Source organism: Puma concolor, chromosome B2 (genome assembly GCF_028749965.1).
Source record: "Puma concolor isolate L17-30 chromosome B2, mPumCon1.1.hap2, whole genome shotgun sequence".
In the NCBI taxonomy this organism is placed as follows: domain Eukaryota; kingdom Metazoa; phylum Chordata; class Mammalia; order Carnivora; family Felidae; genus Puma; species Puma concolor.
In genome coordinates this window covers 24,679,980-24,705,739 of record NC_141671.1, presented here as the reverse complement: position 1 = coordinate 24,705,739, position 25,760 = coordinate 24,679,980, and the positions used below count along the sequence as shown (strand labels likewise).

The 25,760-nt window shown below is 38.6% G+C and overlaps 1 long non-coding RNA gene across 2 annotated transcripts in view; it reads left to right on the top strand.

Annotated features, from left to right (window-relative positions):
• The window catches only part of LOC147580801 (uncharacterized), a 112,718-nt gene that overhangs the window by 53,848 nt on the left and 33,110 nt on the right, over nucleotides 1-25,760 (top strand). For both annotated transcript variants that reach the window (XR_015251111.1, XR_015251112.1), the window contains exon 2: nucleotides 16,459-16,538. This is a non-coding gene — a long non-coding RNA (uncharacterized LOC147580801). The remainder of the gene's footprint in view (nucleotides 1-16,458; nucleotides 16,539-25,760) is intronic.

Here is a 25,760-nt window from a genome sequence, read left to right as displayed (position 1 = left end):
TCATTAACTTCTGCTTTGAGGTTCTTAGTACAGTGTTTGAAGTGTTATTTACAGAGAAACAGCAAACTGTTCAGCATCCTCCTCTTTGCCAATTCACTCCTAGTTTCCTGTGTGCGGAGCTGGTGGCATCTGGACTAGACTTCTGGGCCTGAGTGCACAGTGGTCAGCTTCAGAGGGGCACAGCCATGGCCCAGCCCGGATGCAAGAGTTTGTCCTAGCTCCCTTTCCTAGTCCTCCGCCTTAAAGTTTCACTTTTATCCCAAGGACGGGTGCCTGCTTCCAACTACATGATATACTTATTTCTGAAATCCCCATAGATTACAAAAAACTGTAATTAAGGAGCAAAAGATTCCTTTGCAGATAATTGAAAGGTGGTGGCAGAGACCCAGGAGTTAAATACTTTTTAGATAACATTTACCTACACATTTTCCTCTTTAAATTTATGTTCCTTGCCTGTGAACACTTCTTTTCTGGATGACCAAAGGCAATTTCACTAAGTGTTTGAAACAACTGGTTTGGACCCACCCAAGTGTCTCTGCATCCTCTTGATCAATCCTACGGTGTCCCCTGGGCATCTGGGGCTACACCCAGCCACCGGGAGCAATTGCTATCAATTGCAAAGTTTGTTCCTTTCTTGCTATCTTTTCCCTGAGGACAAGAAAGAAACTTCTCTTCTCTGTGCTCCCACAGGACCTTGTTCCTGCCTCTATTAATAGCACTCACTGCATTGTATTATAATTACCTAGAAGTCTCCAATTTCCCTCAGTCACTCTGGCACCATCCAGAATAAAAGCGGCACCAGCTCAGTGGAGATACTCCTTCTCTAAACCCTTTTTCATCCTTCCTTTGACTCTCAGTTCTGATTAGGCTCTACCTCTACAGGCTTCAAAATGTTCTTGCTGTACTGTCATTGGCTTTCTGCTTCCTTCCATCCCCACCAGCCCCAGGTGACAGTTCTACCACCCTCAGTACCTATGTGGTGCCAGGAGTTTAAGAGACCTGCAACAAATAGGATTGATTAAGTGAAAGAGTTCTGGTATTGTCTTTGCTACTTTTCCCTCCTTTTTTGCTCCAGTTATGACCACTGGGGTGATTGGGTGGAGGGCAGACTTTTACCCCAAATTAATCAGTGCAACTCTTTTAGATAATCTTAGCTAATCACAACATTGGTCAAGAAGAGTTCTCCCAAAGTAGTCTAGTCTTTCATTTATGCAGCCTATAGTGAATTCCTACAGGATGAGTTTGGGGAGGACATTTCAGTCACATCACCGAAGGACACTCATGGGACTATCCCTTCATGCCAATCTCAAGGTTTTTGACCCGAAGCCCTTGTGAATATGTTATATAGACAGGTTCATGACCATGAGGGCTTCCCTCACGCCCAACATCATTAAGTTCTCATCTCTAGTAGATTCAACTTTCTTCACCCATAAAACACACAGATGCAGAAGTAGAAGAGGGATACCCAACCACTCTTTGGACTTCTTGCATCCTAGAAATGGATGAACTGGCCCTAGATGGCCTGCTAAGAGCCTGAGAGTTTATTGTATTCGAATCTCCATGCAGGTGTGCTTTAGCATCACCATGGAAACATCTCAACAGTCAAGCAACAAGATGGTAATTAAAGATAGGATAGAATAAAACGGTCAGAGTTTCTACTGGAATAGAAGGGCAGAAGAGGCAGAGGAAGGAGATAGCAAGAAGAGGGGGTCAAAAAGAGCAGAGTCACTCATATTAAAGTCTAGTATCAGGACCTAGAGTTTGACTGTTACACGTTTTCAACCTAGTTGATGCTTATCCAGTCAATTACTATGATGCCTCCTAAACTGAGTTCTGATTTCTAAATTTTAGCCTCTTGACTTGCTGCAGTGTTAAGATGTCAACTAGTACCTGGGGCTCAAACAGTGAGGCTTAACTGATTGGGTTTCTGCTGGCCCTAAGTCTGAATTCACTGGTCTGACTGCCGGAATACTATTGAAAGAACAATAACAACTGGGGGGAGATGGGGGGAGTCAACATAAACCCTCGTGTCTGAGTGAAGCCTACAAATCCTCACTTCACTTAAAGGCAAGTGTGTTTTCCTCCTAGGATTACTTACCCCAAGCAAGGGCATCTCTTCTTGCCCCTAATTTGAGAATAAATCCTATCTAATGCTCAAAATACCCAATATGCAATAGCTAAGTAGTCTCACAACTATCAACATCTTTGGTTATAAAACTATCTACACACCTAGATCCTGAGTTCCTGGAAAGGAGGTCCCCAATATTATTTATCTTTGATTCCTGAGCAATTGCACATTGCATATGTATAGTTAGGTAGAAGTTTGTAAGTATTTATTAAACGATTAAATCAGAGGAGACAGGGAGAATATCTCTTTGTGGTTGAATTGGTTTATTGTAAAGTTTGCCATTTTGTCCGAAGCAACCGGGAGGCCTCAGAGATGGCATTTCTACCTGGAGTCTGGGGTGATTTCTGAGAATTCTGAAATGTAGTTGGGCACATACTTTTACCCCCACCTCCTCCAACAGTTTATTTCCAAATGTTCCTGACTGGTTGGTTGGAAAAAAAAAAAGTTATTAGGTTCAGGAGTTGTTTTAAGGGTGGGGTATTTAAAAACCCAGATGAAAGCATTTGAAAATTAAGACAGCTATTGCAATATCTCTAACAGTCAATGTTCCTGTTAGTAATAAATTTGAAACACATCTTTGGTGCCATATCTTAAACTGTGGGTCCTGAATGGTAAGTGTATTCTAGGTGGACTGGGAGGGGCTCTGTTTGCATGACCTCTGTCCCTGCTGCTGTGGCTTCCTTTTCAATGTACCAACATTCCTGGATTTTCTGAGATTCTTCTTGCTTGTTTGAAGACTACTAGCTAGTTATTAGACAGTTACCTTTTTTTTCTCAAGATGAAGAATAACCTTATGCAGAATCACTGTGACACCTTGTGGGCATGGCTGGGGATTGCATCCCAGCCTTCATTTGTTCTAAATGATAGCCCTGGACCCTTCCTGTCACTGTCCCCTTCCACTTTCTCTCAATATCATTCCCTGAAGAGCAAACATTCTAGGATAGAAGTATTTGAAACTGGTATTGTTAAAAACAAGACAACGGGCCCCAAATTAAGTCATGTTAAGCTCTATGTCGCCAAAGCCAGACCCAATACTTAATTACAGTTTTGTTTTCTCCCCAGAATGGAATCTTGAATCAGTCAATCAGGAGCTACCTGGTCAGCACTAGTGAAGTTAATTTGCCTGATAAACCCGAGCTTGCTGGAATGATTTTCTTGTCTTGCTCCTTTATGCCTACAAAAGTTTTTCATTTTGTACGGCTCCTTGGAGCTCCTTTCTATCTGTTGGATAGGACGCTGCTCCATTTGTGAATCAGAATAAAGTCAGTAAGATCTTTAGAGTTTATTCAGTTGAATTTTGTTTTTTAAATAGTATTCTTGATTCTGTGTGACAAAGCAACTATTAACTTACTTTTGCCTTTTTAAAAAAATTTTTTAACGTTTATTCATTTTTTTGAGGGACAGAGAGTAAGTGAGCAGGAGAGGGGCAGAGAGAGACAGACAGACAGACAGACAGACTCCGAAGCAAGTTCCAGACTCTGAGCCGTCAGCACAGAGCCCAACACAGGGCTTGAACCCACAAATCACAATATCATGACCTGAGCAGAAGTTGGCTGTTTAATAGACTGAGCCACCCAGGCACCCCAATTTGCTTCTGTCTTGAGTTGAGCTTAAAAAAAAAATCTCCACCCTGTGGACCAAGATGGAAATGGCACGAAGAGGATTGGCTTCCCACTGGTGTTGATGCCAACTCCTTGTGAGCTCTCTCTCTCCACTCCTGTGGTGACACTACACCAGGAGGCAACTGGCAGTTATGGTTCTTCTACAGCAAATACACTTTTCTCCCCCAGAGATAGATTTCCATGGAAACCAAACCCAGAGAGAACATTCTGGAGAGACAGGGTGTGGCAAAAACCACAAGAGGGGTGAGAGGAGAAGGCATTTATGTCAGGATTACATTAGAAATATGTGTAAAAATATAGTCAGAGGCAGCTGAAAGCATGTAAAGTTTTAAGATATTTTTAAATGTTTCTATTTAAAGGGAGCTGAAGACCCTAGAAAAATCAGAAGCCCATACGTAGAACACCTATTGTATGCAAGGTATGATGCAGAGTGGTGGGAAGGATCAGGTGTCCGCCCTTAGGGAATTTGCAGCCTCAATGCACACAGATAATCACACCAAACAATAGCACCATTCAATAGCCAGATGAATGGGACCCACAGAAGTGGGCAAGAGGCAGGAATGACTCTTACTGTAGGCCAATCCTTATTACTTTTCAAGGTCAGTCTCTTAAAATAAGCAGTGAGAAGGGGCACCTGGGTGGCTCAGTCGGTTGAGCATCTGACTTTTGATATCAGCTCAGATCATTGATCCCAGGGTTGTGGGATCAAGCCTCGCATCGGGTTTTGTGCTGAGAATGGAGCCTGCTTAAGATTCTCTCTCCCCCCCCCACCCCTCTCTCTGCCCCTCTTCCCTGCATGTATGTGCTCTCCTTCTCTAAAATAAAAACATCAATAAAAATTAATAATAAACAGTGAGAGGAACAAAGCCATACAAGGGTAAATGTCAGGGAACTCAATCTGCAGTCCTGTTCTCAACAATGGTCAAAGGAGGGGTTTTCAAACATAGGGCATGAGTTTACAGTACTGGTGAGTGTCCAAGAGAAAGACACAGTTCGATGACTTGTGGGAGAGGACAGCAATTTACAATGTTGGCTACCCATGCATAACACCTGGGGAGTTTTAAAAAATACTGATGCCTGCCTCACCTGGGAGATTCTGATGAACTTGGTTTGGGAAGGAGAGAAGAGCCTATGCACTGGGATTTTAAACATTTTTCTCAAATGATTCTAAGGTGCAGCCAAGTTTTAGAAGCACTGGAAGATCCTATTCTTAGTACTTGTGTCCTCCAGATACTGCTACACAAATGCTCAGGAGCACACACAGGCACGTGCCCATGCTTACTCCTGCTCTTATAATTTTCAGCTTTGCAGAAAATGAATTCAGTATTAAATGCAATGGGATAGAGACTTCAGAATACCCAAATTCAGCAGGCACATGATTACCTGCTTACTGTGCTAATGAGGTGGGATGTGGTCTGGGGTCTGGATGCAATGGATCAGGAGAAGGGCTTACAGCAAGTGATTGCTCTAATATGTGCCTCTGACCCTTGACATACTTTCCTTCCGCCAGCTGTGATCCTGACCCCATGCCAGTATTAGCGAGTGATGTATCTATGCCTAGGGTTGGAACAATATACCGTGTTTTTCAGTGTCAGTTATAACACAGTACATGCCCCTGACACCCCCTTTCTCTGTCAGTGTCCCTGTGGCTGTCTTCTCTGTGCATGCTAGAGAAAGCATCCTAGGCTTTTTTTCCAAATCTCTGTTAAAAAGAAAAATCAAGAGTGTAACAGAACAAGAAGTGGTTTTATTTTCTGGTAACAGTAAACTATTGCCTACATAGGAGTATTGTACTTATTTCACATTTTCCAGTGGTAAAACACCTGCCACCACACATAACACACTACTAGGTTTCCTTTTATTTGAATGATAGTTTGTTGTAGTTGGTGAGGAATTCCTTATTTGGTATAATTTTAGAAATGTTAAGAAAATCCTTTTTTCCCCCTTACAAATCAAAGTTAACTATTCTGGAAGAGCAGCCTGGTGGTAGGCAGAATGGAATGGACCAGAAAGTTGTTGCAATAAGACTGCAGCGGGGATAGAGGATAGGGGTGGGGTGGGGGAGGGGAGGGCATTGATTAAAAGATCCTACGCTGGAGAAGTAGCAGAAGAAATAGACAGACTTTGGTTGTTGGTTCATGAGACATTCCGAGGGCAGACTTTATAGGATAGGGCACTTTTAGAAAAGAAGGTGAGGGAAAAGCCTGGATGATCAAGGATTTCAAATTCATGTGGAAGAAAGAATGGCGACCTTGTTTATAGATTCTGGGGAGGCAGGAGGAGATGGTGGTTGGGAGCTGACTGATTTGGTTTCATAGATAGTGGACTTTGAGTGCTGGTGGGAGTCCTCATGGGAATGTTCAACAAGCAGTTGGAGCTAAAGAGAAAGTTGAGAACTAGAGACGCAGATTTACTGCCTTAGATGTGCTAGTAAAGTCACGGGAGTGTTAGAAATTGGAACAGAATGGTTAAAAAGGAAAAAGGAAATAATGCCAGAATGTTGGAAGAATTCTATTATTTATGGTATCTGAACAGGAAAATGCCCCATTGAAGATCCAGGCACAGGATGAGAATGGAAACCAGAACATGGCCCAAGTCAGGGAAGGAGAGCTTCTCAAGATGTTCATGGTCAATCCTGAGAGATGCCACAGTGAGGTGAAGTAGGATAGCAATGGCTTTCAGGATAACAACCCTTATTTCTCTTGCTCTCTACATCTCTCATCTTCTCTCATCTTCTTTTCCTTTATGTTCTAGACCACTTTTCTCTGGTTTTCTTCTAGATCTTTGTCCACTCCTTTTCCATCCCCTGGTTTCCTTTCCTTCTTGCACTCTTGCCCTAAGTATTGATTCTCTTGCCACGGTTCCATTGCCAGCCCTCTTCTTTCTTAAGCCACACACTCTTCTCTATGACAGTAACCACTGTAACCACCATCCAGGTCAAGGAATGGGACCTTGGCAGCCACATTTTCCTGATAAGCCTCAAAACTCTCACTATAAGCAACCACTCTCTGATCTTTACATTGCCACTTACTTTTCTTTATAATTTTATCACCCGTGTACTATCACTCTACACTATAGTTTAGGTCTGCCTGTTTACTTTATTTCAGAATGTGTCTCCTAAGTCTATTTTAATTCCTGGATGCCCCATAGTTGGTTTGGGTCTTCATTGAGGGGCATATAATGTCTAATGTCTCTCTGTGTTGTTAACAGCCACCAATAATCAATGCCCAGATTCTTTGCTTCTTTTGATATTGCAAAATGGTGATAGTTCAATCCATCATTTCTTCTTTATTTATTAGCTGGAATGCTTGTAAAAAGAGAAAATTTCCCTCATTTGCTAGTTGATTACCCAGTGGTAGAATTTTCAAAAAAAAATTGGGGGGGGGGCAAAATGATAGCTTGAAATCTTCCCTTTATTTACTGATTTTTAAAATTGTCAGTTCTGTAGCCTCCTCCAGAGGAAACTGATTAGGGTTAGGGTACTTTGTGGGGGGGGGTGGTTACAATTTATAAACTCAGGTATCAAATGATATTTGGTGTCTTTTGGTGTGTTTTAACTGACAACAATTATCTTTATTGATGGTCAAATTTTTCTATCTTTGGTCAGCGGGAGTCTTTTTAAGTCGGTTCCTGCATTCTTTACCCAACCCTAAGGGTCTTCAGTAGCTTTCTTGCTATATGTCGTGATTTTGCAGGCTCATCTTGTGCATTTGCTGCACTATGCTCGGAAGCAGCCATTTCTCCAAGACCACAAGGTGGAAACAAGATGGTGCTCATTGCTACCGGTTACGTCATCATTTCAGGGCTTTTCAATGGACAGAACTAGGGTATTTGAAGATTAAAAAAATACCTCATGAATTTATGACATTACTTCCTTTTCAAATTCAGGAGTACAGGATGATTAACCTCTTCCATTTAACATTTATATCCATTCGTTCCCAAACCAAGAATCCTGGTTCTCAGGGACACACTGATGATAGAATTAGATATCACAGAGTCATTAATCTGCTTTTTCCAAAACATTTTCAGAATAACAATCCCAACACTTTACCAAGGTGGTAAAGGCTTACCAAGAAAGCAAGCAAAATTAAACATTTTTTGACATATGCCTTCCTCCTTTTTCACAGTCGTATTACAATCTGCACTATCAGAGCACGGAGATCTTTTATACTTTCGCTTTCTTATCTTTCATTTAAATATATTGCACATTTAAAGCTTTTAAAAATATTTATTTTAGGTAATCTCTACACTCAATGTGGGGTTTAAACCCACAACTCTGAGATCAAGAGCCACACACTTCACTGAGTGAGCCAGTCAGGTGCCCCTAAATATATTGTACATTTAAACTATACATTTAAATATATGTTTATTGTACATTTAAATATATACTTAGTACTCAATGTATATTTAAGTATATATTTAATGCTTACTGCCAGCATTTAAGCTGATGTCTCTCCAAGGCATTTTGGTTGATTAAAGTTCTTTCTCTAGTAAATTCTAAAGAAGGACTCCTGAGAACAATATTCTCTTAGTTCCTGCGTGCTGGTGACAATTTGCTGCCTTTTTACCTGAAAATAAGCTTTACCTGGATGTAAAGTCCATGGCTCACATTTTCTTCCTTCGGGTACTTTAAATATGTTGCTTCATTTTCTTCTAGAAAAAAGTATTGCTATCAAAAAGTCTGATGATAATCACATTTTCATTCCCTTTTATGTAACTTATTTTTACCTAGATAACAAAAAAATTTTTCTTTTTCTTTAAAGTTTAATAATACATAGTTTTTAGTATTTGTTCTGTTTTCTTGCTTTACTTTTCTTTTGCTGAGGCTCCTATTATTCATTTATTGCATTTTCTTTGCCTGTCTTCTGTATTGTCACTTCCCACCTAATCCAATTTATCTTTACCTTCATTATTTTTAATGTTCTATTTCCATAAATGTTGTTTTGTGTGCTCTTGTATTCTTTCTAATTTAGTTTTCACTTCTGAAATGATTTCCCTTTTTTTAAAAAAATGTTTATTTATTTATTTTGAGAGAGAGAGAGAGAGAGAGAATGGGGGTGGGAGGAGGCAGAGAGAGAGAGGGAGAGAGAGAGTCCCAAGTAGGTTCTGTGCTGTCAGCACAGATCCCAGTCCAGGGCTCAATCCCATGAACCATGAGACCATCACCTGAGCTGAAGTCAAGAGTCAGATGCTTAACCAACTGAGCCACCCAGGTGTCCCTGAAATAATTATTCTATATCTCTAATTCTTTGAAAGTTCCATCACTTTCTGAGATTTCTAGTTCATATATGTATTTTCCTTCCATATAATTTACTGTTTTTGATGACTTTTTTGCTTAATTTTGAAATATTATGTAATATTTTTCTTCTGTCTTTGTGGGATTCTTTCTGCTTCTTGTGGGATGTTATTCTGCTTCTTTATCTCTTTGATCTCAATCTTTTCTATTGAACATGTTAACGTGAAATTAGTTTTCCTGAACTTTTAGAATAAGCTGGGTTCAAGAGAGATTTCCTGAATTCACAGACCTCCCTTTCTTATTGATTTACATTGTGTTAAAAAATATGGCAATTTGCTTCCTTATATTTCCTGGTCCCATATGCATTTTCTTCTTCCTTTGTGTCAGTTGCCCTGCTCAATTTGGAGTCTGTTTTCAACAGTTCCTCCTCAGTGTGGGACACTTGGAAGGGAGATTTGGCTATTTTGTTTTGAGGAGAGTTCATAGTCCATTTCAGCCCTTGCCCACCTTCCTCAAGACCCTTCCAACTCATATGTTATTGGGATGTGCAAACCCCTTACAGTTTCACCTGCTGTTCTCCACTTTGGCTTGCTGAGCTTTTCTAAGTGGCCACTGATGGTTATTTTGGAGTTCCTGGGGCCATCAGATGCCCTATTGCTTCCCTCAACTTCCTCTGGTATAGATGCTAATGCCATGCAGATCTTGTAGCTGCCAGCATTTGTGCACACCTTTTGGATTTAGAAATCTCTGGAACATCTTGTCAACCAACGTATATTGTAGATATTGGCAATGGGCCTTTGTTTTGCCATCCTAGTTTCTCTTATTACTTTTATGGAGGAGTCTGAGGAAGTTAAAAATATGCTACCACCACTGCCATCTTTCACATCCCCATTTCCTAAATGGTAACTTCCCTCAGACCTCAGTCTTTGATCATCTATTCCTTTTATATACATATTTTTAAGTAAACTCATTACAGCCTTTGCTTTTACCTTTATGCCCTCAACTTCTAGACCCACATCTCTGGTCTCAATCTTTCCCTTGTGCTTCAGTCCTTTATTTTCTGCTGCCATTTGGCACCCTTACTTGGATGTCCCATGACACCTTAAACATTCAACCTTTTTATTGTATTTCCTCCATATTCTCATACCTGTTTCTCTTTTCTTGGGAAAAATATTTTGTGGAAAGGATTTACTTTCTGACCAATTCAATGTTGTTGGCAAGAGATTCTCTCATTGTCCCCAGATCTCTGGAACAGAAATTACTTGTGATATTGGTCTGGAGAACACAAATAAGCATCATTAAAGTAGGATGCTTTCAAAGAAGTTGCTTAATTTGCCTTCCTTTCTTTTGTCAATGTAATATTTAAAAGTTTTATGACATTTTTAATTTTGTGGGCTTTATATATTTATATATTTTTTATTATCAAAATAATACAGGTTTATTATAGAAAATTTGAAAAAAAAATAGAGAAGTTTCACAATCTCGCCACCCAAAGATAATCACTATTAACATTCTGGATTTTTCCCTTATTTTTCTGTTGGATATGTATTCATTACTTACAGTTTTTGGCGAGTGTTTTTCTATGTCATTTAGTAATCTTTGAAAGCATAAATTTTTAATGATAGTGTTAGTATTCCATTATATGGATGCACTACCATTTATTTATATTGTAATTGGCATTTAAGCTGTTTTTCAGCCATTTTGCTATTATAATAAATAGCACTGTGATAAACATGATTGCATATTAAATTTCATGTATCTCTGATTATTGTCCTTGAGGATTAATTTCTAGAAGTGAAACTGTTGTACCAAAATACATACTACTACATTTTTCTCTAAGAATTGAACACCAATTTAGTATCCTACTATCAGTGCATAAAATTAAAAATTTCTTCATTTGCTATTAAAAAGTCTTTGCCAATCTAATAGACCACAAAAGGATTTCATTGTTATTTTAATTTGAATTTGCTAGATTACTAGGATGGTTCAATATCTTGTCATATCCATAACAGCCATATGTATTTCTTTTGGTATTACTTCTCTGCACATGATTATAATGGGTGGGAAGAGCCTATTTTAAGTGTCCACATATTACAATCCTTGAAGGACTTCTTCATCTGCAATCCCTATGTCACCATTAAAATGATTTATTGAAACACTATTATGAATGAGAATACATTTTGCTAATTATTTATACACACACACACACACACACACACACACACACACACATATATATATTATAATCTCCAGTAGGATTTTAATATGGGTGTTTAACATGTTCTTTTTAAATAACAAGATTATTTAAAATATTGTTAAATAACCAATGACCACCAATAGAGAATACCAGGTCTCCCTAACACCTGCTGATAATGGTAATAACCATTGCTTATTCTACACTTGCTAAGCACTTTACAAACAGTGCCTCATTTAACACAGCTTCATAAAGTAGGCATTTGTTTCTGTGTTTTACATGACTAAGTGAGCCTTAGACATCTCAGGCACATTGGCCAAAGTCACATAGCTATTGGGTGACAAAATTGGAACTGCAGCTCACTTCAAAGCTGGTTTTAAAGTCCACCTTCTGAACCATTAGGCTCTGGGACTTTTCCTCACTCAGTGGTTTGTAACCCTGCTGCACATTAAGATCACTGGAGAACTTTTAGAAAGTACTGGTGCCACATCACATAGTACAAACAAATTGCATCAGAATCTCTGGGGGTGGTGCCCAATCATTTGTATGTTATAAAGGCTTCCTAAGTAATTGTAATGTGAAGCAGGGTTGAGAGCCACTGCTAGTAATTATTAACCAGTGTAGCTAAGGGAATAGTCTTAATTTGTCAAGTTCTAATTCTCAATGTTCCATGCTATTCATATCCCAACTGTATGTTGGAACAAATCCCTTTCTCTCAACTCAGTTCAGTGTTCTTATTACTCCCCCCACCCTTTCCACACACACACACACACACACACACACACACACACAGGCACACACACACACAGGCACACACATGCTCTAGCTCAGAATCTGTGTTCATACAAATGGTATTAGGGATGCCAGACCCAAATAAGGTCAGACAAAGGTAGAACATCACTTGACAAAACACTGCAATGGATGAAGCCAGGAATAATTATTTGAAAGGGAAATCCTAGGAGAGGCTGAATCAAAAGTTTGGCAGAGAGTTTTCCATCCAAAGAAGCAAGTCATAAAGAGATAATCTGGGGATGAGGCATCCAGGGAAGGAGATCAGATGCTTTGAAAGAGGGATTTTTATAGAGCACTGGTAATATTGGATATGAGAAGAAAGGCAGCCACCAACTCAGAGGTCACAGAGTGGTGGCTCACAGATGTGCTTTGTTTGACTTTCACTGACATTGAAAAAAAATGGCGTCAAAGTCAAAGCTAGGAGGTTGCCCATATGAATTGAGAGTCTAGCTTTAAAACCATCTGAAGACTTGGCAACTTAAGGCCATTGTTCTCACATGGCAGCAATGAGTGGCCCTGGGATGCCCCTGCCCACCTTCAGTGGAATAAGGAGTGTCATTCCCCAGCCCCAACAGGGCTCATGGACACTTACGTAGACAATGTGACTGCCAATACCGACATGTTAGCATTTGTGGCTTCTGATTTAAAATTCCAAACCAACCTGGACACCAAGCAGTCACTGAACATTTTAGGTAGCCTCTGCTTCCCTCTAAATAGCTCTACAAGATGTTATGGCTCCCTGTTTCATTAGTTAATGGGACTGGCTGTATGGTGCTGCGACTCCTTATCTCTCTGATTCATTTAAGTGCTGCCTTCTGCCCTGGTGTGTTCTCTCCTGCTTGTGATCTCCTTCCATCCGTCTGTGGTCCCTTCCTGTTGGAGTCTGAGCAGGGGATCCATCCCTCGTGTGCCACATCCTGAAACTTCCCGCGTCACTGCCCCCTCCCTCTTGTAGCAACAAAGACTGAAGCATGCTCACACCCCCAGGGCTACCCCAGCATCACTTTTGCATTTTCTTAACTGCTTTTCCTGGTACATTTAGATAGGTGAATTCCTAGAGAAAGTCCAATGAACTTATTCCTTTCAAGAATAAGCTTTGTGTTTTTTTCTTTTCTTTTTCTTCCTTCCTTCCTTTTTCTTTTTCTCTTTCTTTCTTTCTTTCTCTTTCTTTTCCTCTTTCTTTCTTTCTTTCTTTCTTTCTTTCTTTCTTTCTTTTCTTTCCTCTTTCTTTCTTTCTTTCTTTTCTTTCCTCTTTCTCTTTCTTTTCTTTCTTTCTTTCTTTCTTTCTTTCTTTCTTTCTTTCTTTCTTTCTTTCCTTCTTTCTTTCTTCCTTTCTTCTGAGTTGGCCTGATCTCTTTTCCTGAAGGTTTGTTTCTGTATTTTTTTTTTTTTAAGGACATAATAATCAAGTTCTTTTAATTTGGCTGTCCAGTTTAGGGAGAGGTCTGAATGTTCTGAACTTTGTACTCCTGGCAAGCCCTGTCCTCCCTAAATGGCAATGGAAAGAAGATCAGATATTTTCATGAAATAAAGTGTTTCCTCCGGGGAGAGCAGGACAGCCTCGGAGTCTCCGCTTGCTGCAAAAATAAATACGCGATCAAAGAAATAAACACACCAATAAAAACATAAATCCCAGTGAAACTTGTTGCCATTTATAGGTTGAAAAGGCTACATTCTTACAACCATGTGCTTAACGTTTATTTTATTCAGTTATGAATTCTAAGTGTTGAGGAAAAAAAAACCCCAAACTTGGATAGAAAATAAAAGGATGACCATGTCCCTTTGTCGTCATACTCAAGGGGAGTGGGACCTTTGTTTCACTTACTATTTACAATCGCTGAGGGCTCAGATTCTGTGAAATCAGATGTTAACCTGTAGATTTATAAGGTGGAAGTGATTTTTGTCCAGTAGAGATGCACATGATTTTTCTCGTTTAGAAAAGATAGTGACAAACATTATGGTTTTATTGCCCTAGTAACCTGTTTTATATCTAACTTAACAATCTGATTACAGCATTATTTCCTTCAATGCCTGTATTCATTTGTTCAATGTCTCGGATTCACTTTCTACCAGCTTTACAATTCTGCTAGTTCCTTCATAAATCAGTAAAGCAAATTTTTGAAGTGTGTTCATTCAATACTTGTATGAGAGCCATGTTTTTAACTTAAAAAAATTATATTTTGACTCTAGCCTCATCCTAGAAAAATTTTTAGATGGCCCCAACCTCCTGTTCACATATGGAGCTTCTAGCTTCTTTCCTTCACTGCTGCCGTGGGCTGCGGGCTGGCTGCATCAGGCAAAACTTTGGAAGTGCTTTTGCAGTTAATGTAGAAGATTAACACTTTATTGAGGGAGAGATAACTGAGCAATTAGCTTCAGTTTAGGGGAAGAAAAACCAGACGAAGTTATTCACTGATAAAGCAAATGCCATTTAATGATGCATCTGCTCATCACAAACATGACCTCCATTGCTGTCATGGTGACCATGTCTGCCCTGGTGAGTGGGATGTTTGCTGTATCTCTCTTTTGGCACAGAGGTCTTTCTGAGCTTCTCTTTACTCTATTCCATTTCCACAAACCATAGACCCTAAGAGGAGGAAACTCAGAAAACCATCTGGCCTATGCCACTAGAGGGTATTCCCAAGGCTCTCTAATAAAGATGTTCCTGAAAGATTGGGTATAAATTCAATTTAACAAAAAGCTTATTTCAAATGACCTGAGATGTTTGCTTTATTGTAGACAGAATGAATTATTTAATAATTGTAAGTAAATCACCGTGTAGCTGTATTTGAAAATGGTGTTAGGTTCTGTTTAAATATCATTAAATGTATTATTTAAGAAAAAAATATATTGTCTCTTCTAAATATGGGGATAGGTTTGGAAAGTGAAACAGTAATGAATTACCTGGCAGATAATATAGTAAAATGTGAAAATGCTTTACAAGCCATGTCGTGTTATATTTTCACACATCTGTTATTTATTATATCGATACTGTCATTAAGCATAACCTGAAGGTCCTCAATTTTACAAATAACTGAGGGAGTCACCATTTTTTGGTATCCAAACAAAATAACTTAAATCTATAGCCCATATTTGGCTCTAGTAAATCTACCCTCCTCCTAAACATTTCTGAGAATTCCCAGAGAGTGTGGATCAACTGCCAACCCCAGTTATTAGCTTGTTCTAGACCACTTTTGGCTGTTGAATTGGCTTTCTCCCTGGTTCCCTCCCTATACCTCTTTATTGCCTTCTGTCTTTCTGTGGCCCAGCTGAACTGCCTGCATGATCACACCTTCCTTTATTTCCCAAGAAAATGCTAAAATAAATCTGACTAATTTAGTAGTTACTAAAGGTTGGCTGAAACCATTGGAGAAGAATGGAGCATAAATAAGCTACAGAATTGGAAATAACTCAGAATACTCTCCCCTCAGGCCCTGTGTCTCACCATATATATGGAGTCTACTTTTCCCAGCCAGGGTCATTTCTATTATGTTTTTTTCTCCCCTTTTCCAAAGAGAGCTGAAAACCAATTAAAATTAGATCTTACTCCACCTCACTGGAACTAGCCTTTTATATTACCATAAAGAAAACTTTAGTTCATTTTACTGGACCTCCCCATTTTAACCAATACCTTGAGTCTTACCTTTAATACCCAACAGCCCTCTGAAGATTTGTTCCCCTAACCAAAAGACTGCTCCCACTTTTGGGAGCACTCCTCCCCCTCCTCCAAGGAATATGGAAGTTGCTGTAGCCATTTTTTCTGCCATTTATGCTAAGAAGACCACCTAAATAGAGAAAATACATTGCCAAGGGTAGGAAGACTTTAAGCCAACTTTTAGAATATATGACAGTACTTCCTAAATTATTTGATTTTTGTATACTAATCATGTGTCTAATAATGGGTGCCTAATTCACCCATTATTGTGAGTGTGTAGATTATTTTGAATATTTTATGTAGACAAACAAGATTTTCAAATGAGAGTTTTACATTTTTCTCTGGAAACTTTCTATCTATAACTTATTTTTCTAGCCACATTACAGAGACTAACCACGAGCACAAAGTTGACAGAAGTGACAATTGTGAACATCCTTGTCTGGTTCAGTCTGAAAGTCAGGGGCAAGTGTTTGATATATTGACTTCATGTATATTGTTTGCAGAAGGTTTTTGGGTCATCCCTTTATCATATTAAGGAAGTGCCCTTCTAGTTCTAGTCCACTGAGGGTTTTTTTTTTAAAAAATTATGAATGAGTATGGAACTTTATCAAATACTTTTATTGAATCTACAAAGTTTATTATATATCTATCCTTTATTCTGTTAATGTGGTGAATCATATGGGTTGATTTTGAATGCTATAAATCAATCTTATGTTCCTGGGATAAACCACACTTACTAGATTTGATTTGTTGTTATTTTGTTTTGAAGTTTTACACCTTAGTCTGACAGAAATCAGCCTATAATTTTCTTTCTTGTAATATCTTTGACAGATCATGTTCCAAGGGCCTCATGAAACAAGTTGGAAAGTGGTGTTTCATCCCCTGTTCTCTGTAGAGTGTGTATAAGAGAGGTATGATTTCTTCCTTAAACATGTGGAAGAATTTACCAGTGATACCATCTGAGACTAGAGTTTTCTTTGTGGATAGGTTTTAAACTATAGATTCAATTACTTTGACATATATAGGACCACTTAAATTTTCTTTTGTGTGTGTGTGTGGCTGTTTCAGCAAGTTGTGCTTTTCAGGGAATCTGTCCATTTCATGTAAGTGGTCAAATGTATTGGCATAAAATTTTTCATAATATCCTTTTATTACATTTTTAGTATATATTGAATTTTGATACTCACAGTTTATATTCTCTTTATCTTTTTCTCTTTTTCTCGATAAGTCTTGCTAGGAGCCATCAATTTTATTAAATTTTTCCAAAGAACTTACTTTTGACTTTGTGAATTTTCTCCCTTGCTCATCTGCTTTCTATTTCATTGCTTCTTGCTCTTATCTTTATTATTTCTTCCTTTTATTTTATTTGTGTTTACTTTCCAATATTCTTCTAGCATCTTTTATGGACATTTGCATGATTGATTTTCAATCTTTCTTCTTTTCCATAAGCTGTGGCACACATGGAGATTGTGACTTGGATAACCCTTCAACAAAGAACATGCCCAGTTGCTCTGAGTATGGTCCTCAGATTGTTGCCAGCTGTTATCTCCCTCAGGGTCTACTTTGGTTTTTAAGCCAAGGTCATGGTCTTCTTGGAGAAACCTCCCGGCTAATGTCTGAGCAAAGCAGTGGTAACTGAGTGCATGCTATTCTTAGGGTAGTTCTCAGCCAGTGATTAAAATAGATGGTGGGATAAGGCCCTAACCATTTATACCTAATACAGAGCTCTTGTAACTGACATTTTTTTTTTTTTTTCCTCTGGTGCTTCATTTGGAGTGCAGAGACTTGGGGTTGAACTGCCACTGTGGTCTGATGCAGGATCACCTCCTGACCTGCAGGAAGTTATGGAGATGCTAACAAAACATGGAACTATTAGAAACAAAATAGCTGGTACCCAACAAAGATATATGTATTATGATCTCTTGTCATTTCTGGGTATTTTCTAATGACCTTTAAAAAAACTTCATTTCTAGTTAAATTTCATATTTTGTGTGGTTTTAATCCTTTGAAATTTGTTGAGACTTGCTTTATGGCCTGGCATGCAGTCCATCTTGATCAATGCCTCATGTGCTCTTGAAAAGAATCCATAGTCTATAGTTGTTGAATTTTGTGTACCACATGAGTCAATTTGATCAACTTGGTTAATTGTATTGTTTAAATTTACTATATTCTTGCTGACATTTTTACTCATTTGGTCTATCAGGCACTGATAGTATTAAAATTCCTAATTATCCTACCCAAATACCTGCACATTGATGTTTATAGCACGTTTATTTATTTATTTATTTATTTATTTAATTAATTTATTTTTAAATTTTTTTTAACGTTGATTTATTTTTGAGACAGAGAGAGACAGAGCATGAACAGGGGAGGGTCAGAGAGAGAGGGAGACACAGAATCTGAAATGGGCTCCAGGCTCTGAGCTGTCAGCACAGAGCCCGACGCGGGGCTCGAACTCACGCACCGTGAGATCATGACCTGAGCCGAAGTCGGACGTTTAACCGACTGAGCCACCCAGGCGCCCCTATAGCACCTTTATTTAAAATTTACAAAACTTTGAAGCAATAAAGATGTCCTTTAGTATGTGAATGAATAAATTGTGGTACATCTAGACAACGGAATATTATTCAGTGCTAAAAAGAAATGAGCTATTGAGCCATGAAAAAACATGAAGGAAACTTAAATGTGTATTACTAAGTGAAAGAAACCAATCTGAAAAGGCTGTATACTATATGATCTCAAATATATGACATTCTGGGAAAGGCAAAACAATGGGGACAGTAAAAACAAACAAAAACAATGGAGCAGTCGTTTCTAGGAGTTAGAGGGGTGGGAAGGATAAATGGGTGCAGCAAAGAAGATTTTGGGGACAGTGAAACTCTCCTGTATGATACTATAATGGTGGATGCATGCCATTATACATTTGTCCAAACATGCAGAATGTGAACCAAGAGTGAATTCTTAGTTAAGTTAATTATGGGCTTTAGGTGATAATGATGCATTAATTAAGGTTTATTGACTGTGACAAATGTATCACTCTGTGGAGGGGAGGAGGATTTTGATAATGAATGTGTTATGAATGTGTGGGGCAAGGGGGTCTGTTGGAAATCTCTGTACCTTCCCTTCAATTTTGCTGTGAATCTAAAACTTCTCTTTGAAATAATGTCTATTAAAAAAAGTCAAGGGAGGGAGCATTGGTTGGGAGGGGATTTTATGGGAGCTTCTGTGGTATAATGTTCTTTTTTTTCAAGTGGGTGTGTTCTGTGTGTAAATCCATTAAACTGTATACTCATGAAAACAAGTCTCAATTATGATTGGAAAAGAAAATCTATTTTTCTTTTTATCTCTGTCTTTGCTTTTTATATTTTGAAGCTAAATGTTAGATGTATATTACTTTATGATTTCTGTGTTGTCCCATTGAATTTATCTTTTTATCATTATGAAATGTCCCTCTTTATCTAGTAATTCTTCTTGCCCTAAGTATTACTTTTTCTAATATCAACGTAACCTCTCCAGCTTCCTTTTGGTTAGTGTTTTCATGGTATATATTTTTTATCCTTTTGTTTCCAGTTTTGTAAATAGCATGTAATTGTGTCTAGTTTATATCATTCATTTATAATTTAAGTACATTATGGTCATCAAATTTGGGCTGTATGATACAATCCTTTTTTATTTAACTTTTTTTAGTTTATTTATTTATTTTGGGGGAGAGTGGGAGAGAGAGAGAGAGAGAGAGAGAGAGAGAGAGACAGGGGAGGGCCAGAGGGAGAGAATCCCAAGAAGGCTCTGCACTGTCAGGGCAGACCCTAATGTGGGTTTTGAGCTCACAAATAGTGAGATCATGACCTGAGCTAAAATCAAGAGTTGGACGTTTAACCCACTGAGCTACTCAGATACCCCTGATACCAATTCTTTAAAATGCATTGAAGTCCAACATGTGATAAACTTTCATACATGGTTCATGTGTATTTGAATATTATGTGTTGTCCATTTGAACAATGGACATTATTTATTGTGCTGTTCCAGTATTGTATATCTTTTCTGACTGTATTGTTTGTTTCCTTAATTTACCAAGTACTAAGAGAAAAGTAAAATTTCCAACTATAAATGTGGACTTGTCAGTTTCTCTTTGTAAATCTATCATTTTCTACTTCATATAGTTTGAGGCTGGTTGTGTTATTAACAGCATATTAACAGCATACAAATTTAGAATTATGGTTAATTGTCATTTTCAAATGACATTCTGTGTCATTTGCCTGAAATGTCCTATAATGTCTTTTGCCTGAAAGTGTATATTTTGTTATATTGATATAATCACTCAGATTTTTTGTTTGTGTTTATTTGATTTATTGTTTTCCATACTTGACTTTCAAGTATTTGTATTTGTACATTATTTACCCTTCTTTTCAATAATGTAGTGACCTTGAAATGCATTAGTCCTAATCACCTCCATACCAAATCTTATACTAGTTTTCCAGTATTTTACTTTTAGCCTATTTTCCAACTTTTTATAATTATTGTGTGAGAGTCAATGTTTGTTTGAATTTGCCTACATATTCACAAGAATCTTTACTCACCATTCCTCCCTGGATTTTAGACCTTCTATCTGTGATCACATTTATTCTACCTGAAGTACATCCTTTAGAATTTAATTTGCTGAGAATGTTTTTGTGACAAACCTTTAATTTTTGTTTGTTGCAATAATTTGTTTTCCCTCTTCTTTGAAAGTTAGTCTTTCTGGTTATAGAATTCTTTATTGGTAATTATTTTCTTTCAGCTTATTGAAAATATTTATTCTATTATCTTCTAATTTCCATTGTGGCTATGATAGGTGAGCAGTCAGTCAAATTGTTATTTATTTGTTGACATCTTTGACTTCCTTTTAAGATCTCCTTTTTAAAAAATTTTTTAATGTTTATTTATTTTTGAGGGAGACAGACAGAGTGTGAGCAGGGGAGAGTCAGAGAGAGAGGGAGACACAGAATCCAAAGCAGGCTCCAGGCTCTGAGCTGTCAGTACAGAGCCTGACACAGGGTTTGAACCCATGAACCGTGAGATCAAAACCTGAGCTGAGACCAAGAGTCAGATGTTTAAGCAACTGAGCCACCCAGGCACCCCAGAACTGTTCATTTTTATTAGAAATTTGTCTGTGGAGATTCTTTGAGGCCTGGGTCGAAGTTGAAGCCTTGGATTTTTCTTGCCAATCACCATGGAACAATACCAACCAAATACCACCTCAGGTTAACTTTTCTTTTTGAGGTTTTTCAGACTGCATAGGTAACAGAAACCCAAATCCACATGAAGTCCCATTTGTAGTTATGAATTCCCAGGGGATTACTTTAATTTTGCTCCTTCTAACCCTAGGATTTAGAGTCAGTTTCCCTGCTGTGCCTTTCTGCACAGGGGGGCTTTCACTGTGAGTCTAAGCTTTTTATGAGAATCTCCATTTCAGTCTCTATCTGGGGTGTGCTCTAGACTTTACCTTCTGCCCCCTGTATCTGGTGTAGTCCTTAAACCACGAGCTCAAAGATTCCAGGTTTTGCCAAAACTTTCCAGGTTTTTGCACTCTGAGTTCCTGGTTTCACTTGACTTTGGAGACTGGCATGTACTTTACACATGCTTCCTGTTCAAAAAGGATTTTAAAAAGATTTCTTACCCACTATATGAGTTATTTTATTTGGGTGAGTTATTCAGGGTATCCAGTCTGCCATACTGCTGGAAAAAGAGATTTCTCACAATATATGATCTTCTGTTATAAACTCTTATCTTTTTAGCATATATCTCTTTGCTGAATATGTTGCAGTCATAAATATTTAATCATTAAACTTTATCATTACTGGGGGATTTTTTTCTGAATACTTTAAAATTTCTACTTTTAGGGGCGCCTGGGTGGCGCAGTCGGTTAAGCGTCCGACTTCAGCCAGGTCACGATCTCGCGCTCCGTGAGTTTGAGCCCCGCGTCGGGCTCTGGGCTGATGGCTCAGAGCCTGGAGCCTGTTTCCGATTCTGTGTCTCCCTCTCTCTCTGCCCCTCCCCCGTTCATGCTCTGTCTCTCTCTGTCCCCAAAATAAATAAACGTTGAAAAAAAAAATTTTAAAATTTCTACTTTTAATTTACTGTCAGCTTTCTTTCTCCCTCTTAACCCTATAATATAAAACAGGCAATTGAAAAATGACTCTCTAAAAAACTGTGCAGTCAGCCTGGTATGATTAGATGTCAGGACAGTGATGTGGCTTAATTTTTTTGCTGCATAATCATCTTGAGTTCTTTGCCTCTGAATTGAGAACTTGGAGGTCAGAGGTGATTTATTTTCTTATTTACACTATAAAGTGAAGGAGAAAACCATTCTATACTTTGGTGGGAATGTTTGTGAGAGAAATAGTCTGTCAAAAATCAACTAGGTATGTGGGAATTAGAAATGAGTCTGGAATGGCTACAGACAGGTTATTTCAGCCTGTTTAATAGAATCCAAGAAAGTATGTTCAAGTGGAAGAAGGTTGCCTTTCTCCAGATCTAGTGAGCATTATTCTGGGATCAGTCTCAGGTGATGGCTCAGGAAGACACTCACATATTCATGGGCACACATGCAAATACACACACCCGCATGCCTACACAGGCATACACACTAGAAACACACACATGTAATTAAGTAGTTATATAAGTGGGAGGATTCTGGAAAGTGAATTATTGGATTTTGTTTTTTATTATATCCTTTTGCCCTAATTCTCAAAGTAGTATGTGTTTGTAAGGAAAGTATTGGAAGGTCCAGAAAAATAACCCATAATGCTATTGCTTTTTTTTATATGAAATTTATTGTCAAATTGGTTTCCATACAACACCCAGTGCTCATCCCAACAGGTGCCCTCCTCAATGCCCATCTTTCTTTCCTCTCCCACTTTCCCCTCCCTCCCACCCCCCATCAACCCTCAGTTTATTCTCAGTCTTTAAGAGTCTCTTATGGTTTGCCTCCCTCCCTCTCTAAGTTTTTTCCCCTTCTCCTCCCCCATGGTCTTCTGTCACGTTTCTCAAGATTCACATAGGAGTGAAAACATATGGTATCTGTCTTTCTCTGTATGACTTATTTCACTTAGCATAACACTCTCCAGTTCCATCCACGTTGCTACAAAAGGCCACATTTCTTTCTTTCTCATTGCCAAGTAGTATTCCATTGTATATATAAACCATAACTTCTTTATCCATTCATCAGTTGATGGAAATTTAGTCTCTTTCCATAATTTGGCTATTGTTGAAAGTGCTGCTATACACATTGGGGTACAAGTGCCCCTATGCATTAGCACTCCTGTATCCCTTGGGTAAATAGCAGTGCTATTACTGGGTCATAGGGTAGATCTATTTTTAATTTTTTGAGGAACCTCCACACTGTTTCCCAGAGTGGCTGCACCTGTTTGCATTCCCACCAACAGTGCAAGAGGGTTTCCATTTCTCCACATCCTCTCCAGCATCTATAGTCTCCTGATTTGTTCATTTTAGCCACTCTGACTGGCGTGAGGTAATATCTGAGTGTGGTTTTGATTTGTATTTTCCTGATGAGGAGTGATATTGAACATCTTTTCATGTGCCTATTGGCCATCTGGATGTCTTCTTTTTTTTTTTAACTTTATTTTTTATTTTTAAAAATTTACATCCAAATTAGTTAGCATATAGTGAAGCAATTATTTCAGGAGTAGATTCCTTAATGCCCCTTACCCATTTAGCCCATTCCCCCTCCCACAACCCCTCCAGCAACCCTCAGTTTGTTCTCCATATTTATGAGTCTCTTCTGTTTTGTCCCCCTCCCTGTTTTTGTTTTTTTTGTTTTTTTTTTCTTTTTTCTTTTTATTTTATTTTTTTTTATTTATATATGAAATTTATTGTCAAATTGGTTTCCATACAACACCCAGTGCTCATCCCAAAAGGTGCCCTCCTCAATACCCATCACCCACCCTCTCCTCCCTCCCACCCCCCATCAACCCTCAGTTTGCTCTCAGTTCTCAACAGTCTCTTATGCTTTGGCTCTCTCCCACTCTAACCTCTTTTTTTTTTCCTTCCCCTCCCCCATGGGTTCCTGTTAAGTTTCTCAGGATCCACATAAGAGTGAAACCATATGGTATCTGTCTTTCTCTGTATGGCTTATTTCACTTAGCATCACACTCTCCAGTTCCATCCACGTTGCTACAAAAGGCCATATTTCATTTTTTCTCATTGCCATGTAGTATTCCATAGTGTATATAAACCACAATTTCTTTATCCATTCATCAGTTGATGGACATTTAGGCTCCTTCCATAATTTGGCTATTGTTGAGAGTGCTGCTATGAACATTGGGGTACAAGTGCCCCTATGCATCAGTACTCCTGTGTCCCTTGGATAAACTCCTAACAGTGCTATTGCTGGGTCATAGGGTAGGTCTATTTTTAATTTTCTGAGGAACCTCCACACTGCTTTCCAGAGCGGCTGCACCAATTTGCATTCCCACCAACAGTGCAAGAGGGTTCCCGTTTCTCCACATCCTCTCCAGCATCTATAGTCTCCTGATTTGTTCATTTTGGCCACTCTGACTGGCGTGAGGTGATACCTGAGTGTGGTTTTGATTTGTATTTCCCTGATAAGGAGCGACGCTGAACATCTTTTCATGTGCCTGTTGGCCATCCGGATGTCTTCTTTAGAGAAGTGTCTACTCATGTTTTCTGCCCATTTCTTCACTGGGTTATTTGCTTTTCAGGTGTGGAGTTTGGTGAGCTCTTTATAGATTTTGGATACTAGCCCTTTGTCCGATATGTCATTTGCAAATATCTTTTCCCATTCCATTGGTTGCCTTTTAGTTTTGTTGGTTGTTTCCTTTGCTGTGCAGAAGCTTTTTATCTTCATAACGTCCCAGTAGTTCACTTTTGCTTTTAATTCCCTTGCCTTTGGGGATGTGTCGAGTAAGAGATTGCTATGGCTGAGGTCAGAGAGGTCTTTTCCTGCTTTCTCCTCTAAGGTGTTGATGGTTTCCTGTCTCACATTCAGGTCCTTTATCCATTTTGAGTTTATTTTTGTGAATGGTGTGAAAAAGTGGTCTAGTTTCAACCTTCTGCATGTTGCTGTCCAGTTCTCCCAGCACCATTTGTTAAAGAGACTGTCTTTTTTCCATTGGATGTTCTTTCCTGCTTTGTCAAAGATGAGTTGGCCATACGTTTGTGGGTCTAGTTCTGGGGTTTCTATTCTATTCCATTGGTCTATGTGTCTGTTTTTGTGCCAATACCATGCTGTCTTGATGATGACAGCTTTGTAGTAGAGGCTAAAGTCTGGGATTGTGATGCCTCCTGCTTTGGTCTTCTTCTTCAAAATTCCTTTGGCTATTCGGGGCCTTTTGTGGTTCCATATGAATTTTAGGATTGCTTGTTCTAGTTTCGAGAAGAATGCTGGTGCAATTTTGATTGGGATTGTATTGAATGTGTAGATAGCTTTGGGTAGTATTGACATTTTGACAATATTTATTCTTCCAATCCATGAGCAGGGAATGTCTTTCCATTTCTTTAAATCTTCTTCAATTACCTTCATAAGCTTTCTAGAGTTTTCAGCATACAGATCCTTTACATCTTTGGTTAGATTTATTCCTAGGTATTTTATGCTTCTTGGTGCAATTGTGAATGGGATCAGTTTCTTTACTTGTCTTTCTGTTGCTTCATTGTTAGTGTATAAGAATGCAACTGATTTCTGTACATTGATTTTGTATCCTGCAACTTTGCTGAATTCATGTATCAGTTCTAGTAGACTTTTGGTGGAGTCTATTGGATTTTCCATGTATAATATCATGTCATCTGGAAAAAGCGAAAGCTTGACTTCATCTTTGCCAATTTTGATGCCTTTGATTTCCTTTTGTTGTCTGATTGCTGATGCTAGAACTTCCAACACTATGTTAAACAACAGCAGTGAGAGTGGGCATCCCTGTCGTGTTCCTGATCTCAGGGAAAAAGCTCTCAGTTTTTCCCCCGTTGAGGATGATGTTAGCTGTGGGCTTTTCATAAATGGCTTTTATGATCTTTAAGTATATTCCTTCTATCCCGACTTTCTCAAGGGTTTTTATTAAGAAAGGGTGCTGGATTTTGTCAAAGGCCTTTTCTGCATCGATTGACAGGATCATATGGTTTTT